This window comes from Acinonyx jubatus, chromosome E1 (assembly GCF_027475565.1).
Source record: "Acinonyx jubatus isolate Ajub_Pintada_27869175 chromosome E1, VMU_Ajub_asm_v1.0, whole genome shotgun sequence".
Taxonomy (NCBI): domain Eukaryota; kingdom Metazoa; phylum Chordata; class Mammalia; order Carnivora; family Felidae; genus Acinonyx; species Acinonyx jubatus.
This window is the reverse complement of record NC_069397.1, coordinates 4,867,187-4,885,828: the sequence shown is the minus strand read 5'-3', so window position 1 is coordinate 4,885,828 and position 18,642 is coordinate 4,867,187. Positions and strand designations below refer to the sequence as shown.

At 47.1% G+C, this 18,642-nt stretch overlaps 1 protein-coding gene across 3 annotated transcripts in view; it reads right to left on the bottom strand.

Annotated features, from left to right (window-relative positions):
* Nucleotides 1–18,642, bottom strand: part of ADPRM (ADP-ribose/CDP-alcohol diphosphatase, manganese dependent) — a 143,163-nt gene that overhangs the window by 58,565 nt on the left and 65,956 nt on the right. The window lies entirely within an intron of this gene.

Sequence of the window (18,642 nt, the reverse complement as noted above, 5' to 3'; positions counted from 1 at the left end):
GGTGACTGGGCAGCATTCTTGGCCTTCTGGGAATCCCACAACCTCTTGAAGGGGCAAACACCATGGAGAGCATCTCTGCTCCTTGGTAGGAATCAACTGTAGAGCTGGAAATTTCAGACCCCTGATGATTCCAGGAACTTCGCGCCTGTCATTTATAAAGCTATTTGAAGTCAAGTCTGGGGCCCCTGCGTGGCTCCGTTGGTTGAGCGTCCGACTCTTGATTCCAGCTCAGGTCATGATCCCAGGGTCGGGGGATCGAGCCTCACGTTGGGGTTGGGCTCCGCACTGAGCGTGGAGCCTGTTTAAGATTCTCTCCCTCTGTCCCTCTCTCCCCGCTCATTCTCTCTCTCTCTAAATAAAACAATAAAAAATAAAGTCAAATCTGCCACTAATAGGCAAGTCAGCAGTTCACACAACCTTGGTGCTACAGTTTACTGTAGGGACCCGCAAACTCAGGGGAGCACGAGCATCCTTGGGGAAGGGTGGCTCCAGCCAGGCTCTGCGGCCCACCCACGGTCAGTAGCCTTGAGGCTCCTGGGAGTCAGCTCATTTCTCGGTGACGTTACGGTGCGGTGGCGAAAGGGGGAAAGTGATCCTGAGTCGGCCGCTGCTGAGGCCAGCCTGGAAAAAGGCCAAGCCTTTGCATGAGGGACCAAAGAGCCTTCTAGGTAAAAACCAACCCTCAGGGAAAAGAGAGGCTGACAGACAAGCTCAGGGTGGTAACAGAGACTGAATGTAGGTGTCCTCACCTTTGTTCATCCTTCAACAATCTCTCCTTGTTTGCGACAGAAGGATTGTGAGACAGATTAGGCACTTTGGGGGCGGGTGGTAGGGGGAGGGCTGTGTGTGATAGGTAGGATTCACATCACAGCGCTTAGAAGCATGTGGCATAGACGTGGGCTGTGTTAGTTCCCGGTAGACACGTGCTAGCGAGACAGTAGATGTTAATAGCTGTTTGCACTCATTTATGCTGGAAACCGAACGGTGCCGGGAATGCCAAGGTTTCACCGTATGACCAAGTGCTCTGTCTGTGTGTAAGGACCGGGCACCCAAGGCACTCTGGCATCCTGCAGACGGCTCCTACTGGGAGATCCTTTAGCATCTGAAGTTGGTGACTTGCCGGGAAGGGAGGGGGAGATGAGGGACAGAGTCCCACGGCCTCCCCCCCACTTCTCTGCAATGCCCCCACACTGCCAGGCTTGGTGCCCCCAAACTCCCCGAGTCGGCCTGTGAAGAAAGAACGTGCATACAGATGATACTTCACAGGCTGACCGCTTGGATATGCATTTGGCCCACCTCTGCTTCCGGAATACAAGCACCCAGTTGACAAGCGTCTTCCGGCCTTTGCTTCTTTGCTTCTCCTCCTTCTCCAAGCTGACTGCTCCCGTGTCAGCCCCCGCCACCAAACAGCCATTTTTCACGAGCTTCCCTTCCATACCAGCTCATCCGGGTTCACCTGCCCCCATCCAGGGGGTTCCTGTTCCAGACGTACAAAGTGAGAGGCTGTGGGGTGGGCCCAGCAACCACGTTGACCAAGCTCTCCGGCGCATTCTGACGCACGCGTGCTCCAGCCTGAGATCTTCTACGGGGACAGATCTTTGAAGCTGAACTGGGAGCCTGGAGGCTGTCCTCCAGGTGACCCCGTCTCCTACATCTCCCCAGGCACCAGAGAGCAAACCTTACCCACCGTCACATGGCGTCCTGCCGGGCTGCACCAGCCCTAGGCAGCTCTATCAATCAGCTGTGGGGAACTCTGTGTGCTGGCCAGCCCATACTGTCCCCAGTGGCCTGTGACTAGTGTCCTTTGCTGGCCAGGGAGTTGGACTGGTTTTTCTTCCAGTCTTGTCTGCATTTCAGTCTTCAAGAAACTCAGGTTTCCCATTGCTTAGGAAGAGAGGTGGGGGTCGGGGTTGGGGGGGGCGCTTGGGTGGCTCAGTCAGGTTGAGCATCTGACTCGGGGTTTCAGCTCAGGTCATGATCTCATGGTTCAGGAGTTTGAGCCCCGCGTTGGGCTCTGTGCTGACAGTGTAGAGCCTGCTTGGGATTCTTTCTCTCCCTCTTTTTCTTTCCCTCCCCCACCTGGACTCTCTCTCTTTCTCTCTCTCTCAGATAAGTAAATAAACTTTAAAAAAAAAAAAAAAAAGGAAGAGAGTTGGGTGTGGGAGGCTGTGGGGGTGAGGAGGCTGGTGCAGGAAAAAGGAGGGAGGAGGGAGGAGAAGAGTCCAGGGAGCAAAAAGGAGAGGCCCTGAGGGAGTGAGATGATGGGGGAAAGGATGGGGTGGGGAAGGGTGACCGAAGAGCCATGGAAGAGAGAAATCGAGTTGGAAGCAATTGGGGAAGAGAGCATCTCTCAAAGTGTGGTCCTGGGACCCTGTTTGACAGGTAGGTTCTCAGTCTCACCCTAGACCTTCTGAATTAGGGACTCTGGGAACTGGGCCCATTTGTCTGCACTGTAAAAAAAAAAAAAAAAAAGAAGTCCCCCTGGGGATTCTGACACAAACCTCAGTTTGAGAACCGCTGGGCTGAACAGCTGGCTGTATTATTTGAAGCAGCCGTGCTTCCCCTCGATCCTGGGTGTTTCCAGTGTTTTCGAATGTCTGCCTTGGGCACAGCGACTTGGAAGAGAGGCCAGGATGGCCCTGATGTGACTCTCACACATACTGACCGCCTCGTGCTCTTGACCTAATGACTCCCTGCACCTGCAGAGACTGTGCCCCCCCCCTCCTTGTCCTCCGTCACCCCCAATGCCCCACCATTGGTGCCACCAGCCTCCCGCAGCTCTAACACTGAGCAGCCTTTCCCCGGAAGGTCCGTGGGCCTGGAAAGAACCCTCGGGAGCCTCTGATCCTGCGTTCCTCCTCAACTGATTCAACATCAAGGCCCTCCCTCCTTTATTATTTCTTTCCTGCATCTCCCTCGCCTTGAAATATGTTGTCTGCCAAGGAGACTAATCATTAAGGAATAATTAATTCATTTCCCCATGATTTATTAATCAAACAGCCATAGATGGGTATGCAAAGAGCAGAAAACAGGTGTATTATGATTTCCATTAGAGTTCTGAAACCTTCAAAACAGTCCATTCCAACTGCCACGAGCCCCGAGGGATCCGGGGAGGAACAAATGAAACCATAGACTGCAGATCTCAACCGCCTGCAAAGAGCAACCAGGGGAACGGACTCACAGGCTGTTGGGCGGCTGCTGTTCTGCCCCTTCCTGCCCCCCGCTTTCCCAGCAGGAGCCCCCTCACTTTGCTGGTTGCCTGGGAGGCTTGTCAACCAAGGCATCGGGACGCAGAGGCGACAAGGGGCAAGACCGGGGTGGAGCTGGGAGAGGCCTGCCTCCAACAAGGAATTTCTCGAAAAACTTCTTCTGCTCTTGAAAAGTCGCACAAATGTTGCCTTTTGCTCCATGACACATTTGTCTTGCTCACTACTTTTTTTTTTTTAATTAATGTTTATTCATTTTTGAAAGAGAGAGAGCGCAGGCAGTGGTGGAGCGAAAGGGGGGGGGTGGGGGACACAGAATCCGAAGCAGGATCCAGGCTCTGGGCTGTCAGCACAGAGCCCGATGCGGGGCTCGAACTCACGAACCATGAGATCGCGACCTGAAGTCAGACGCTTAACCAACTGAGCCACCCAGGCGTCCCACTACCTTTATTTTTTTTAATGTTTATTTATTTATTTTGGGAGAGAGACAGAGAGAGGGGTGGGGGGGAAGAGAGAGAATCCCAAGCAGGCTCCATGCCGTCAGCGCAGAGCCTGATGCGGGGGCTTGATCCCACGAACCGTGAGCGGAAATCAAGAGTCGGACGCTCAACCCACTGAGCCACCCAGGCACCCCTCGTTCACCACCTTTAAAATATCCCCAAGTCTTCAACTGGTTTCATTTCACCTGTGGGTTTACCTTCCCCACACTCATGACACAGACCCCAAGGGGGTCACACAGCACAGGTGAGAAGTGGTCCTCATGGTAGGTAGCGATCCGCCCCCACCCCCTGGAGGCTCCTCAAGCCCACAGCATGCAGATGCGCCCCAGGCCCACCAGGCAGGAGGCTGGGCGGGTCCAGACGCACCTAGAACCCCCACTCGCGATCAGGGAACACCTCTCTTGCCCGAGCCCCTATGTTTCCACGTGAGAAGGCTGAAGCCCCAGCACGTGAAACAACTCACCCAAGGCCACACAGCCTGCTAATCACAGAGCCTGGATGGGAACTTAGGTTTTCCCTCCTCGTCTGCTGCCCCATTTCTCCTCTCTGGGTGGACACACGGGGCTGCCGGTGACACAGGACTCTCTCAAGGCCCGAGAGGGCTGCTTGGTGGGTCAGGCTGTGCTCAGCAAAACTTCCGGAGCCCCTTCTATAGGATGGGAGGATCAAGGCCAGCACGACGTACTTCAGACGGCTGTTTGAGAAGAATGCTGGGCGACACACGTCAGGGGCTTTGGAAAGGTACAAACAAGCCAGCGAAGGCCTGCGTGTAGCTTCGCTCATTCAGTCCCGTCCTTTCTCTCGCCCCGTGTGCGACTGTGGGAGGCTGACTCTGACAGTGATGGCCAAGGCGGCCCACGAACCACGTGCCCCAACACGTGGTCTCCAAAGCCAACGGAAGGCATCGATCAAGGGTCGCGTCACAGCGCTGTGGGTACGTCACGGCCTTCACCCAGGACTTCAGGGGCCTGAACTGCCTCCGGTAGAGAAACCCACTTATTGCCCTTGTCATTTAGTTGATATAAGCTGACTGTAGGGGTCAATTACCCAGCCACCGCAATGGGCGGACGCCTATAAATCACCCCGCCCTCCCCCCAGCCATGCCCCGTGCCACCAGTGGTTCAAACCGGAAAGAATCCTGGTTAATTACAAACGTACCAATCAATATAGTTCTACTTAAGTTCTACGACATTTGTACTGCCATTATCCTTCATTCCCAAACCCTGCTTGGTCTGCTTGACTTGGCAAAAGAAAGTCTTCATGCTTTTCATGTACCAACTTTTCAAACGGGTTTGATAGGCGTGGTGCACGGAACAGAAAACAAAAAACAAAACAAAACAAAAAACAAAACACCCTGCTTCCCCATAAACCAAGGAGGCTTACAAAGAGAGCTCAGAGAAGGTTTGGGATGGAATCAGAGTATAAAAGCAAGAAACGGAAATCGAAGAGGAGGATGGCTTGGAACAGGCAGTTAAGTGCTTCAAACCCAAACCCGACAAGCTAGCCGAGTGGCCTGAGCTTGTGGGCTCATTACTTACCTTGTCCATAAATAGACCCTATTCTGTATTATAAATAGCTTTGCACTTGAAGAGTTTCTGAATGTGCTAGAGCAGCCGGGAGGGGGCGGGACGGAGGGAGGGGGCAAAGCTCATAAATCCAGAGCCTGCCCTTCCCCCAGCACACACATGCTTCCAACTCCCTGAATCCTGGAGGCCGAGTAAGAGCCACACAAGAGACATCCACACACATCACTTCCAGCAGCGGGGGCTTTAGTCTGGAGTGCAGTCTAGGACTTAGCATAACATAAAGCACCACCATTTGGTGGTAACCCCCACGAAGCAGAAAGCTGATAGGTGATTTGGCTGTCTTGCAAAGTGTAATGGGGAGTTTCCCCTCATTATTGCAAACACACACACACACACACACCCCTGTGGTCCCTCTCCCCCTGCTGGTGGCCCTCCACCTGTCTTTCAGACTCAACGGAGGTAGAAAGAGCCTCGGACTGGCTGTGAGACCTGGGTTCTAGTTTTTTGTTTTTTAAGTTTATTCATTTTGAGAGAGAGAGAGAGAACAAGCAGGTGAGGGACAGAGAGAAGGAGAGAAAGAATCCCAAGCAGGCTCTGCACCATCAGCACAGAGCCCGATGTGGGGCTTGAACTCACAAACTGCAAGATCATGACCCAAACCGAAGTCAGATGCTTAACCAACTGAGCCACCCAGGTGCCCCCTGGATTTTGGTTTTAACCGTGCGTCTCACTGGCCAAATAACGGTTTCGGTAAACTCCCTGGGAGGCTCCCATGTCACCTGCAAAGTGGGATCTTATACCCATCGAGTGAGATAATGCATACGACAATAACTAGCTTTCGTTGTTTACCACGTGCTAGCACTTTGCATGGCTTATCCTCTTTAATAGTTATTATAACCCTACAAGGGTGTTATAATAGATGATCCAGAGGTTCAGCTAGTGACAGGCAGGTGTGGGATCGGAACCACGGAGGCTGACTCCCCAGCACTGTGAGATCTCTAGAGCCCACTCAGCCTGCAGGTCGAAGGTGGACATAGGTCTACATTCAGTGCGTCGGGGTTCCACACTGTGACGCAGATTCTTTGTCCCCTCCCCAGGCCCCAGCATTACTGGTAGGAGCATCTGCATTTTCATAAGCCCCACCAAGTGATTCTTATATATGCCAAAGTTTGAGACCCTCTGGATTAGGAGTAAATCATGAAGTTTCACTTCTGGCCAACATGGAGGGACAGAGATGGGATTTACCCTCCTGTCTGGAACGACCAAAAACAAACAAACAAAGCATGTGAAATGACAACTTACTTATAAGACATTGGGCCTCAGGTAATGAAAGGTGGAGATACATGAGAGACGGGAAACGAATAGGGTTATCCCAACAATTGCCCTGTCTTGATGCCCGGAGGGAGTTCCCAGGCCACGGTGCAGGCGGCGGAATCCGAGTGAAGGCCGGCAAATGCCCGAGCTGACAAGGAAGGGAGGGTTCAAAGGTAACAAGGCAGCAGAGTTTAAGAACGAAGTACCACAGAGGAGAGCTGTACAGAAAGAGATACGCAGAGGCTCCCAACTGACTTCCCGGCAGGCACGGATTGGCAAGGGTGGGTGGAAGGAAATTACCTAAGGCTGCGGAAAGAATCATCTGAGAAGATTTTTTTTTTTAAGTTTATTTATTTATTTTTGAGAGAGACAGAGACAACGTGAGTGGGGGGAGGGGCAAAGAGAGGAGGAGAGAGGGCATCCCAGCCAGGTTCCGTGCTGTCAGCACAGCGCCCAACACAGGGCTTGAACCCACGAAACCATTTAGATGGTGATCTGAGCCGAAACCAAGGGTTGGATGCTTAAACGACTGAGCCACCCAGGCGCCCCCCATCGGAGAAGGCTGTAGATGGCACGATAAAAGGTGTTCGATGGGGCCAGGAAGAGTATCTGTTCCAACAAACCGCTCTGAAAACTCACACATTAAGGGGAATACTCGGAAGGGTCTTGCTTCCCTAGTGGCCAGCACTGGTTCTAGGCTGAATGCTACTGACAAATTTAAAGGCAAACCCCCAAAGGATCAAATAGTTTCCAAGCAATTTAACTATGTCACAGAACAAAGTGTTCTAGTTTTTAACTGTGCAACTCGCTGGCCAAATGACATCGTCACTAAACTACCCTTGGAGGCTCCAATGTCATCTGTAAAGTGATTTAACCATGTTACCGACCGAAGCTCAAAAATATTTAGAGGAGTACAGGAACACCCAGCACCAAACAAGTTAAAGTTCACAATGCCTGGCACCCAATAAAAGATTATGGGGCATGCAAAGAAGCAGGATAATATGACCCAGAATTCGGAGAAAATGCAACCCTAAGAAAGTAGAAGAAAACTGTACTAAGGCACGTCATACAGAAATTGCTCAAAACCCAGTGAGAAACTGAAAAGCTTAAAAGTACCAGAGAAAAGACAAGTTACCTACAGAGAAACAAACATAACAACAACAACAGATTTCTCGTCAGCAACAATGAAAGTGTGAAGACTTTAAATTTATTTTTTAATGTTTATTTTTGAGGGAGACAGAGCACGAGCAGGGCAGGGCAGAGAGAGAGAGGGAGACAGAATCCGAAGCAGGCTCCAGGCTCCAAGCTGTCAGCACAGAGCACAACACGGGATCGAACCCATGAACTGCGAGATCATGACCTGAGCCGAAGTCGGACGCTTAACCAACTGAGCCACCCAGGCGCCCCGGAAGTGTTAAGACTTTAAAGTGTAGCAACGTCTTTAAAGTACAAAGAATAAAAACCTGACAGCTAAGATTTCTATATCCAGCAAAAATATCTTTTAAAAACCAAAGGCAAAATAGAGATGTTTTCAGAAATTCAAAACCTGAAACAATTCATCGCTAGCAACACTACAGGAAATTATAAAAGAAGTCCCTCAGGCAAAGGAAAATTATATGAGATGGAAATACGGATCTACTCAAGGAATAAACTGTAAAAAGAGTAACAACTATATGGGTAAATATATAAGATTTTTAACATATTACTTAAATCTCTTTAAAATTTAATTAACTGAGCCTGGGTGGCTCAGTGGGTTAAGTGTCTGACTTTGGCTCAGTCATGATCTCACGGTTCATGGGTTTGAGCCCAGCATCAGGCTCTGTGCTGACAGCTCAGAGCCTGGAGCCTGCTTCAGGTTCTGTGTCTCCCTCTCTCTCTGCCCCTCCACACTCACGCTCTGGCTGGCTCTCTCTCAAAAATAAATAAACATTTAAAACAATGATATACAACATATCCAAATGTGTGAGATTCAGCTAAAGAAGTGCTTAGGAGGAATGTACAGTTTTGAATTCTTATATTAGGAGTTAAATAAACAATCAAAACTTCCATCTTTAAAAAAAAAACAAACAGCAAAATAAACCCAAATGAAGCAGAAGGGCAGAAAAAAAGAAAGATCAGACTAGAAATCAATGGAATAGTAAATTAAAAAAAAAAAAGAAGAAGAAATCAATGAAACCAAAAGCTGGTTCTTTAATAAATAAAATTCATCAACCTCTAGCCGGATGGATTAGGCAAAACAGAGACACAATTTATCAACATCATAAGTGAGAAGAGTGATATGCATAGATTTTATAGAGATTTTAAAAATATTAAAGGACTAACACAAACAACTTTATGCCAGTAAGTTGGACAAATTAGGTGAAATGGACAAATTCCCTGAAAGACACAAACTATGAATGCTTACTCAGGAAAAAAACAAAATCGATAGCCTGTATCTATTAAAGAAATTGAATATTTAATTTAAAAAACCATCAGAGAAAGGACATTTCTTTACACTGAAAACTATAAAATACTGCTGAGAAAAATGAGAAAGCTCAAATAAATGGAAAGATACACCTTATCCATGGGTCAAAGGATTTAACATTCTTAAGATGTCAGTTTTCTCCAAATTGATCTACAGAGTTAAATGACCCTTATAAAAATCCCAAAAGACTATTGTTTTAACTGGCAAATTCATTCCAGTATTCATATGGAAATGGAAAAGACGTAGCATCACCTGATTTCATGACTTGTTTTTTTTTTTAATTTTTTTTTAACGTTTTTATTTATTTTTGAGACAGAGAGAGACACAGCATGAATGGGGGAGGGGCAGAGAGAGAGGGAGACACAGAATCCGAAACAGGCTCCAGGCTCTGAGCTGTCAGCACAGAGCCCGACGTGGGGCTCGAACTCATGGACCACGAGATGGTGACCTGAGCCGAAGTCGGCCACTTAACTGACTGAGCCACCCAGGCGCCCCTCATGACTTGTTATAAAGCTGAAATAATCAATATCATGTGGTGAAGGCACCAAGAAGAAAATTCAATCAACATAACAGAGTCCAAAAATAGATCCAGAGATATATGAAGGACTTTTTTTTTTATTTACAAAGGTGCAAAGGCAATTTAGTCAAGAAAGGGTTAGGGGCACCTGGGTGGTTTAGTCGAGCATCCAACTCTTAATTTCATCTCAGGTCTTGATCCCAGGATCATGGGATTGAGCCCTGTGTTGGACTCTGCACTGAGCATCAAGCCTGCTTAAGATTCTCATTCTCTCTCTCTCTCTCTCTCTCTCTCTCCTTTTCTCTCCCCCGCCCCCGGCCTTCTGTCCCACTTATAAGTTCTCTCTATCTCTCTCTCTCTCTCCAAAATAAAAAAATAAAAGGGTAGTCGTTTCAATAAATTGTATTGGGATAACCAGATATCCACATTCAAAAAATGATCCACGTCTAACACCTTGTACAAAAATAACTCAAAATGGATCATAGATCTAAACAGGATACCAAAAACTAGAAAATTTCTAAAAAACAAAACAAAACAAAACAAAACAAAAATCTTTGTGAACTTGGGGTAGGCAAAAGTTGTTGGACATATCAAAAGTACAACCCAAAAAGAAAAAATTAATGTATTAGACTTCTTAAAAATTAAAACCATTTGTTCTGGTGCACCTGGGTGGCTCAGTTGGTTAAGCGTCTGATTTCGGCTCAGGTCATGATCTTGAAGTTTGTAAGTTTGAGCCCCACATCGGGGTCTGCAATGACAGCACGGAGCCTTCTTGGGATTCTCTCTCTGTCCCTCTCTCTCTGCCCCTTCTCCACTTGGGCACACGCTCTCTCTCTCAAAAGAAATAAACTTAAAAAGAAAAAGTTTGTTCTGCAAAAGACACTGGTAAGGGAATTGGAAAACTTTGCAAATCACGTTATCACATAAAGGACTTGTACCTAAAACATATAAAATACTCGCAAATGTTAACAAGGAGCAAGCAAACAAAGCAAAATGGGCAAAAGACACTTCACCAGACAGGAAGGCAAGTAAGAACATGAAAAGATGTCCAACGTCATTATCCATTAATAGGTACATTAAACCCACAGTGAAGTATACTTACATACGCCTTAGGATAATGAAAATGCGAGAGACTGACGTCCCCAAGAGTTGGCAAGGATGTGGACTAGCTGTGATTCTCACGCATTGCTGATGGGAATGTAAAACGGTACAACCCCGTTGGACAAGTGTTGGACAGTTTCGCACCTTAAACAAACACCTACCAGATGACCAAGCCACTCCAGTCCCAGCGATTTACCCAAGAGAAAACCAAATACACATCCGTACAACGACTTGGAGGCAGATGTTTGTAGCAGCTTTAGTTGGAATGGCCAAAACTTGGAAACAACTCAAATATCCACCAACACTTCAACAAGTGAGTACATACACAAACTGCTGCGTGATGCATACAGTGGAATACTCCTCAGAAATAACAGAATGAATTACCAATGAAGGCAATGATGGGGATTCATCTCCAAATGCTAACGCTAGGTGAAAGAAGGCAGGTGTAAAAGAGTACGTATTGTGTCATCCCCTCTACATAAAACCCGAGAAAGTGGAGACTAAGCTATAGTAACGGAAAACAGATCCCCGGGAGGGAGGCAGGTGGGAGGGAGGGGGTTGGACAGGGAGAGAGGGATTTCAAAATTTGGTGTAGGGATTAAGGGGACAAAGTGCCTACTTTACCCCATTCCAGACTCCATAGCAGATATTGCCAATGTTTGGGCATCGCGATGTTTTCCTATGTACCTGGGCACATAGGATACCCATTTATGTTTGTCCCAAGCCCTTCTCCTTAGGTCTTCCATCATGCAACTGAGAACCTGGCACTTACTTCCTCATCTTCTCTGCAGAAAGGTCACATTTATCCACCACAAAGTCTCAGACCCCCGCCCAAGGCCAGCTTGGGTGGTTTGAGAGGTGTCTGGGAAATTCACCACTTTCCCCCTCTTGCCCACCTCCCTTTGCTGTAGTCCCTTTCTGTAGTCCTGGTCTCCCAAAACAAAGGGCTGGCAGAGAGGGCATGAGGGCAACAACTGACCACAGGGATGACAAAATTGACTTGTGGGCAAACGGATTGGCGGGGGGGCGGGGGGGGGGCGGGGTGCTGTTCATTGGGGGAGGTAAGCATGATGGCGGAGATCTCTGTCCATTTGGTTCTTTGAAATGTTCCAAATACCTAGAACACTATTTGGCACACAACAGGTGTTCAATAAATACCCATGGAAGGAATGAACAATAAACATCTTAAGTTCTTCTTCCTTCTCTTTTTCCCATCAAAGGACCATTTGGTTTTTTTTCATTGTTTTGTAGCTCTGCTTCTCCACTGAGAGCAAAGACCAATCTAAGATCATCTGTTCACAGCCTATCATTGCACTGCAAATTATTTCAAATCAGGGCCTGGCAGATTGGGGGCCACTGGAGGCATCTTACCTGAGACATTCGGTACTGGCAGTATGGAGCCTAGGATGGGGACGGGAGGGGGCCTGACAGAAAGTGCCAGACTTCTGAGTCCTGGGAATGCTGAATGCTGGCTTTTGGGGAGTTGGACCCATAGGTCTCTGGATTTTGTTGAAGAGTACTAGCGGTGTCTTTCTGTGATTGTGGGTTATGTCATGAAAATTAAACTACTTCAGCATTGTTTATCAGCTGCATGATGCTAACTACCTATCTGCATGAGCTACTTACCATTAATGCTGGATTAGCATACACACAATGAAATTGCACATACATCAATCGCATCTACGTCAGATGGATTCCAAGGCTTTCTTCGATTAGGAAACACTATGAAGGATTTGGTCTCCTAAATGGCTCAAGCATTTGCCCACAACTTTAAGAGGCTTCGTTTAGTGAATTTCAAATCCCAGCCAACGTTAGCCACTGTGAAATAACATGATATCTGGGATTTGCTTAAAAAATGATCTGGGACAAAAAAGGGGCTGGAGGGGGAAGGGTACACGAAACAAGATCGATGAAATCAATCTGGTAACTGTTGGGAGCTGAGTGATGGATGTTCATTAAATAATTACCTCTATTTCATGTATGTTTGAAAATTAGCTCAATAAAAAGATGTGGGGGGGGGGAGGCTACTTTGGCATAGCTTAGGAGAGTATAGACCACACTCAAGGAGACCTGGAGATAGAGATGTCTCAGTTACCAGACACCTGCATTTGCACATTTGCACATCCTATAACCAAAAAGTTCTCACTTGAACAATGAATTCTCAGTGATCCATTCTTTCTATCTATCTATCTATCTATCTATCTATCTATCTATCTATCTATCTACCTACCTACCTACCTACCTACCTACCTATCCATCCATCCACCCACCTATCTACCTAGCTTATCTATCAATCTATCTACCCACCTACCTACCCATTCATCCAACCATCCATCTATCCACCCACCTACCCACCTATCTACCTATCTTATCTATCTATCCATCTATCAATCATCTGTCTATCCATTCATCCATCCATCTATCTATCTAATCTCTATCTATCTATCTATCTACCTATCTATCATTTATCTGTCACTCTTGGATCAACTGAATCAGAACATCTGAAGGAGGGGCCAAACATATTTTAAGGAATCCAGGTGACTCTAATGTGCAGTCAGAGCTGAGAACCACCAGTAAGGGAAAGTTTCTGAGGGTGAACCTCAGGTCAATATTTTTAGAATAAAACAAGCTGCTTTTACATGTCTGTGAGGGCACAGACTACACATAGGGAGGCCTGGGTGGCAGTAATAATCACCACTATTTATGAAGTGCCTCATTCCTTTATGCACATAAACTCTTGTCACCTCACAGCTTTCTTATAGGGAAAGTATGGCTGGAAGAGGGGAGGTAAATCTCACAGAATCAAATGGCTTCCAAGTGGCTGGGCTGGGATTCAAACTCAACCATCCAAGTCTTTCTGCTCCAACAGAAAAATCAAGAGGTCCATGGCTCTGGAACACTCTCTCCTCCTCAGCCCACCAGGTTTCTTCATCTCCCCAGTCTCACCCAGACAGCCTATTTCCTCACTCTTGTGACATTTCAGCCAAAGCAACATCTTCTTCCCCGTTTCTCCAAGTTTCTCCCATTTCTGCTTATGAATGTTCAAAATCAGCTACAAAATGGCAGCCTACTGTTGCCAACGCCCACTTTCGGTATATCTATAAAAATCTGTCCTTTTTTCCTTTATTAAAAAACATGTTCACCACATTCCATACATCATGTTTCTAGCTTTGGATTTCTAGCCAGGTATCAGAGTGGTGGGACATCAAACGGACAGAGCTGAGTAACCAAAATTAATTCCAAAAATAACTCAAGTTCTTGACCACAAGTTTAACGTGTAAGATGTATGATAACTGTAACATAAGGGGAAGGGCCAAGGCACCTACATTATGAGAAGGTCTCCATGTTCTGTGAGAAGCGGTACAATATTGATTCTAAGTAAACTGAGGGCAGGTACGTGCAGTATGTATACTGAAATCTCTAGAGACACTAAAAAAAAAACCCTATTTTTAAAAAAATTTTTAACGTTTACTTATTTTTGACAGAGACAGAGCGTGAGCAGGAGACGGGCAGAGACAGAGGGAGACACAGAATCAGAAGCAGGCTCCAGGCTCTGAGCTGTCAGACCGATGTGGGGCTCAAACTCACGAGCGGTAAGATCATGACCTGAGCTGAAGTCACACACTTAACTGACTGAGCCACCCAGGTGCCCCTAAAAAAACCCATTTCTGAAAAAAAAGGTAGAGTCAAAAACACAAAAGTAAAATTGAAGTGGAATTTTAAAAAGGCAGGAAAGTGGAAACCAGGGAACCAATTTTAAAAAGAGAGAGTCAACAAAGAGAAAGCAAATAGTAAAATGGTAGACCTAAATCCAATACATAAACAAAAAGATACTGATTATACCAATGGATTTTTTAAAATTATCCAATTATATGTTGTTTACAAAAAACTCACTTCAAATATGATATTAGTATGTTAAAAATTAGTATTTAAAAATAAATAGATGGGAAAAGATACAGCATGCAAACATGGCCACCAAAAAGTTGGAGTGGCTATATACATTATAAAATTATAGTAAAGTAGAACAAGCAGATTTCAGAGCAAAGAAAATTACCAGGGATGAAGAGGAACATTACATAATTATAAAAGGGTCAATTCACCAGAAGACAGAACAATCATAAATGTATACGTACCTAATAACAGAGCTTCAAAAAATATAAAGCAAAAACCTACAGAATGGAAATGAGAAAGAGAAAGGGACACATTCAGAGTCTGTTAGGAGACTTTACCTCCTCTCTGAGTAACTGAAAGAACTAGTAGAGAGAAAATCAGCCAAGTGTCAACCATAAAGTTGGAATTTTCCATCAGCTCAGAACCGATAGAACCGAACAACCATAAACCAACTGAATCTAATTAACATTTATAGAACACTCCACCCAACAACAGCAAAAATGAATGAAAAGACATTCTTCTCAAGTACACGTGGAACATTCAAAAGACAGACCATATGCCGGGTCATAAAACAAATCTTAACAAATTCAAGTGAATTGAAATCATACGATGTATGTTCTCTGATCACAACAGAATTAAACTTAAAATCAGTAATAGGAAGCGACCAGTGTCTTTAGTCCTTCCATGCTGTGGGGGTGGGGCTGAGGGCTCAGCTCAGCTATCAGACCTCCAGTCTCTAGTTTGCTCGGCCTTGAGGCCCCGCCCACCCTCTCACTTATTTCCAGGTGAAACACACCTTTCAGACCCAAGGCAACCCTAAAGAGACCTTCACTCAGGACAGGGAACACTCAGGGTGGCTGGGACCAGGTGGGAACATGGGAACAGAGGCAAATTAGGGAAACAGTGAGGGAGGTGGGAGCCAGGATACCTGGGAGTGTGAGTCCCCCAGGGAGCTGTTAAAATTATACAGATGCCCCAGACCCCAACTCAGGCTTTACGAGGTCCAAGCACTAGAATGTATTAGAAGCCCAAGGCAATTAAAAATTTTTTTTTAATATTTATTCATTTTTTGAGAGAGAGACAGAGTGTGAGTGGGGGAGGGGCAGAGAGAGAGAGAGAGAAAGAGGGAGACACAGAATCCAAAGCAGACTCCAGGCTCTGAGCTGTCAGCACAGAGCCCGACGTGGGGCTTGTACCCACAAACTGTGAGATCATGACCTGAACCGAAGTCAGGCGCTTTACCGACTGAGCCCCCCAGGCGCCCCTCTCCAAGGCAATTTTAATGTGCAATCTGGGTTAAGAAGCTTCCTTAGGGGGCTCCTGGGTGGCGCAGTCGGTTAAGCGTCCGACTTCAGCCAGGTCACGATCTCGCGGTCCATGAGTTCGAGCCCCACGTCGGGCTCTGGGCTGATGGCTCAGAGCCTGGAGCCTGTTTCTGATTCTGTGTCTCCCTCTCTCTCTGCCCCTCCCCCGTTCATGCTCTGTCTCTCTCTGTCCCAAAAATAAATAAACGTTGAAAAAAATAAAAAATAATAAAAAAAAGAAGCTTCCTTAGGTCAGGGGTCATCAAACTTTTTCCATAGAAGGCCAGGTATTAAACATTTTAGGCTTTTCAGGCCACATGTGACCACTGTCACGTCTCCCATTCTTCTTTACCCCCCTCCTTCTTCTCCTCCTTCTTCTATAATCCTTTAAAAACGTGCAAACCATGCCTAGCCAATGGGCAATACAAAGACAGGCAGCAGGCTGGACTTTGCTGATCTCACTCCTAGGTCAATGACCTTGAAACATTAACCCTTGGACTAGAAATGAGCAGACTCTGTGGCGTACGGGCAAACACTGTGCTCCACGTGAGGGACCCAAAGGTGAATGGCACACGTCCCCACCTCCAGGAAACGGGGGAAAGGAAGGGGTTCCGGGTGGTTTAAAAGGAAGTTCTAGAAAGAAGGGAAGAGAGGAAGGTGTTGTGAGAGGGGATTGGCAGGGGGCTGGGTGATGATCCTGAGGAACTTGCCCACCAAAGGGGAGGGCATGAGTTGAAAGAGGGAGACTGACAAGAGACCACAGTGAACCGCCTTGTTCTAGAGACCAGAAGACACACAGACTCCCAGCCTCCACTCAGGCCAGGCGCTCTCCCTGCCCACACTCAGTCACCACTCAAGCTAACCTTCCCGTGGGGGCCAGTGAAGACATCACTTTGACAGCATCTGGCAATTTTCCCAAGAACCTCTTTCCTTGGTCCCTAACTGAGCACCTCATCTGTGCCCGCGAGCTCCCCATAAGCCTAGGAAAAGGACCGTTGGGGATTTGGACTCCTAGTCAAGAGGGTGGGGTGGGGGCGTCCCCTCCCACTCTGTATCTATTCTTTGGGATCTGACAGCGTGAATTAAGGCTGCACTGGATCACTAAAGAATCCCCCAGCCTCCCCTGCCACAGAAGATTTTATGGAACAACATGGACCAGCCCAAACTGTTAGTCCCCTCCGCAGAAGCAATTATTAATCTTTGTCATGTGTGTTGTTCCAAATATTTGGTGTATTTATACCAACTGGGCCATACATCCACCACTGTGTATTTCAGATGTCTGTTCAAACAGTTAGGGGGTGGAGAAAAAAAAAAATCAAACAAACAGCCCACTTAGGTTCTCGTAAGAAAACCTGATGAACGCTGCTGGGTCAGCTGCATGAAAGTATTGGGTGATTTCATGCAAAGAAATTCTGTCCACGGGGCTCAGTTTCAAAGACAGCGGGAATGACGGGCTGAGTTTCCTTGCCAAAGTCTCTCTTCCTTAATTGCAGGAAGAGAAAACTGTCAGTCAGCTTTTACAATTACCCGTCCCCGGGACATCTCCTGATCACTGATCACGGAAAGGCAAGAAAGCTAACGTGACTTGCAAAGAATGAGCTCCTGGGGGAAGAAAATCAGATTCTCCCTCTTTAATGCAAGGGGGCGGGGGGGGGGGGGCAGGGAGAGGAGCAGAGAAGGCTAGATTGATGGAAGAGCAGCTCCAGGACTGATCAAGTCTGCACAGGAGCCAAGCAGGCCTCTCCCTGGTTCACTGCCAGTAGAAAAGCTCCCTGTGTTGCCATGAGATGTGAGTGGGCAAAGCAGACTTCAGGCCCCAGAAGGAGGGTCTAGGCTACTATTGCTGGACGTTATCAGGAGAGGAGGAACCGGAAACCCAGTCTCTGGCCAGAATGAAAGCCACCACCTGATCGGGCAAAGACCCCATGAGAAGGGTATCTAAGGGCTTGTCTTGATATATAAATGCTTATGTCTGTAAATAATCTTATTTTCATCCAAAAGGGCAAAACAGGTCCTCAAATGCAGATCAGGCACCACCCAGTGGCAGCTCCTGGAATTACAAGCACAGGTGTTACTGGATTTGGCTACTTTCTTGCAAAGCTAACTCCCAGAAGTGAACAAAAGTACAGAGCACTGCGGACCCCAGCTTGTGTTTCACTACAACCTCGCTGTAATTATGCACCCACCTCTGGCCTCATGTTTTGGTCTCTACAAAGGGCTGACACAAATAATGCTAATAATATTCCCTTGCATCCGCGTGGCCTTCCTTTCAGAATGTACAAAACTCTTTCATGTAAATGACCTCAAACCATGGGCAGCAGGTGGGCAGGAAGGCGTAGTGACCAGGGAAGTACCCAGGGAAGGGGCAGGAAGGCGTAGTGACTCCCATCTTATTAAGAAAGGAAATAGAAGGGGCGCCTGGGTGGCGCAGTTGGTTAAGCGTCCGACTTCAGCCAGGTCACGATCTCGCGGTCCGTGAGTTCGAGCCCCGTGTCAGGCTCTGGGCTGATGGCCCAGAGCCTGGAGCCTGCTTCCGATTCTGTGTCTCCCTCTCTCTCTGCCCCTCCCCCGTTCATGCTCTGTCTCTCTCTGTCTCAAAAATAAATAAACGTTAAAAAAAAATTAAAAAAAAAAAAGAAAGGAAATAAAGGGGCACCTGGGTAGTTCAGTAGGTTAAGCATCCGACTCTTGATCTTGGCTCGGGTCATAATCTCATAGTTTGCGAGTTCAACCCCACATCAGGGTCTGCTTGGAGCCTGCTTGGGATTCTGTCTCTCCTTCTCTCTTGCCCCCCTCCCCTGCTTGTGCTCTCTCTCTCT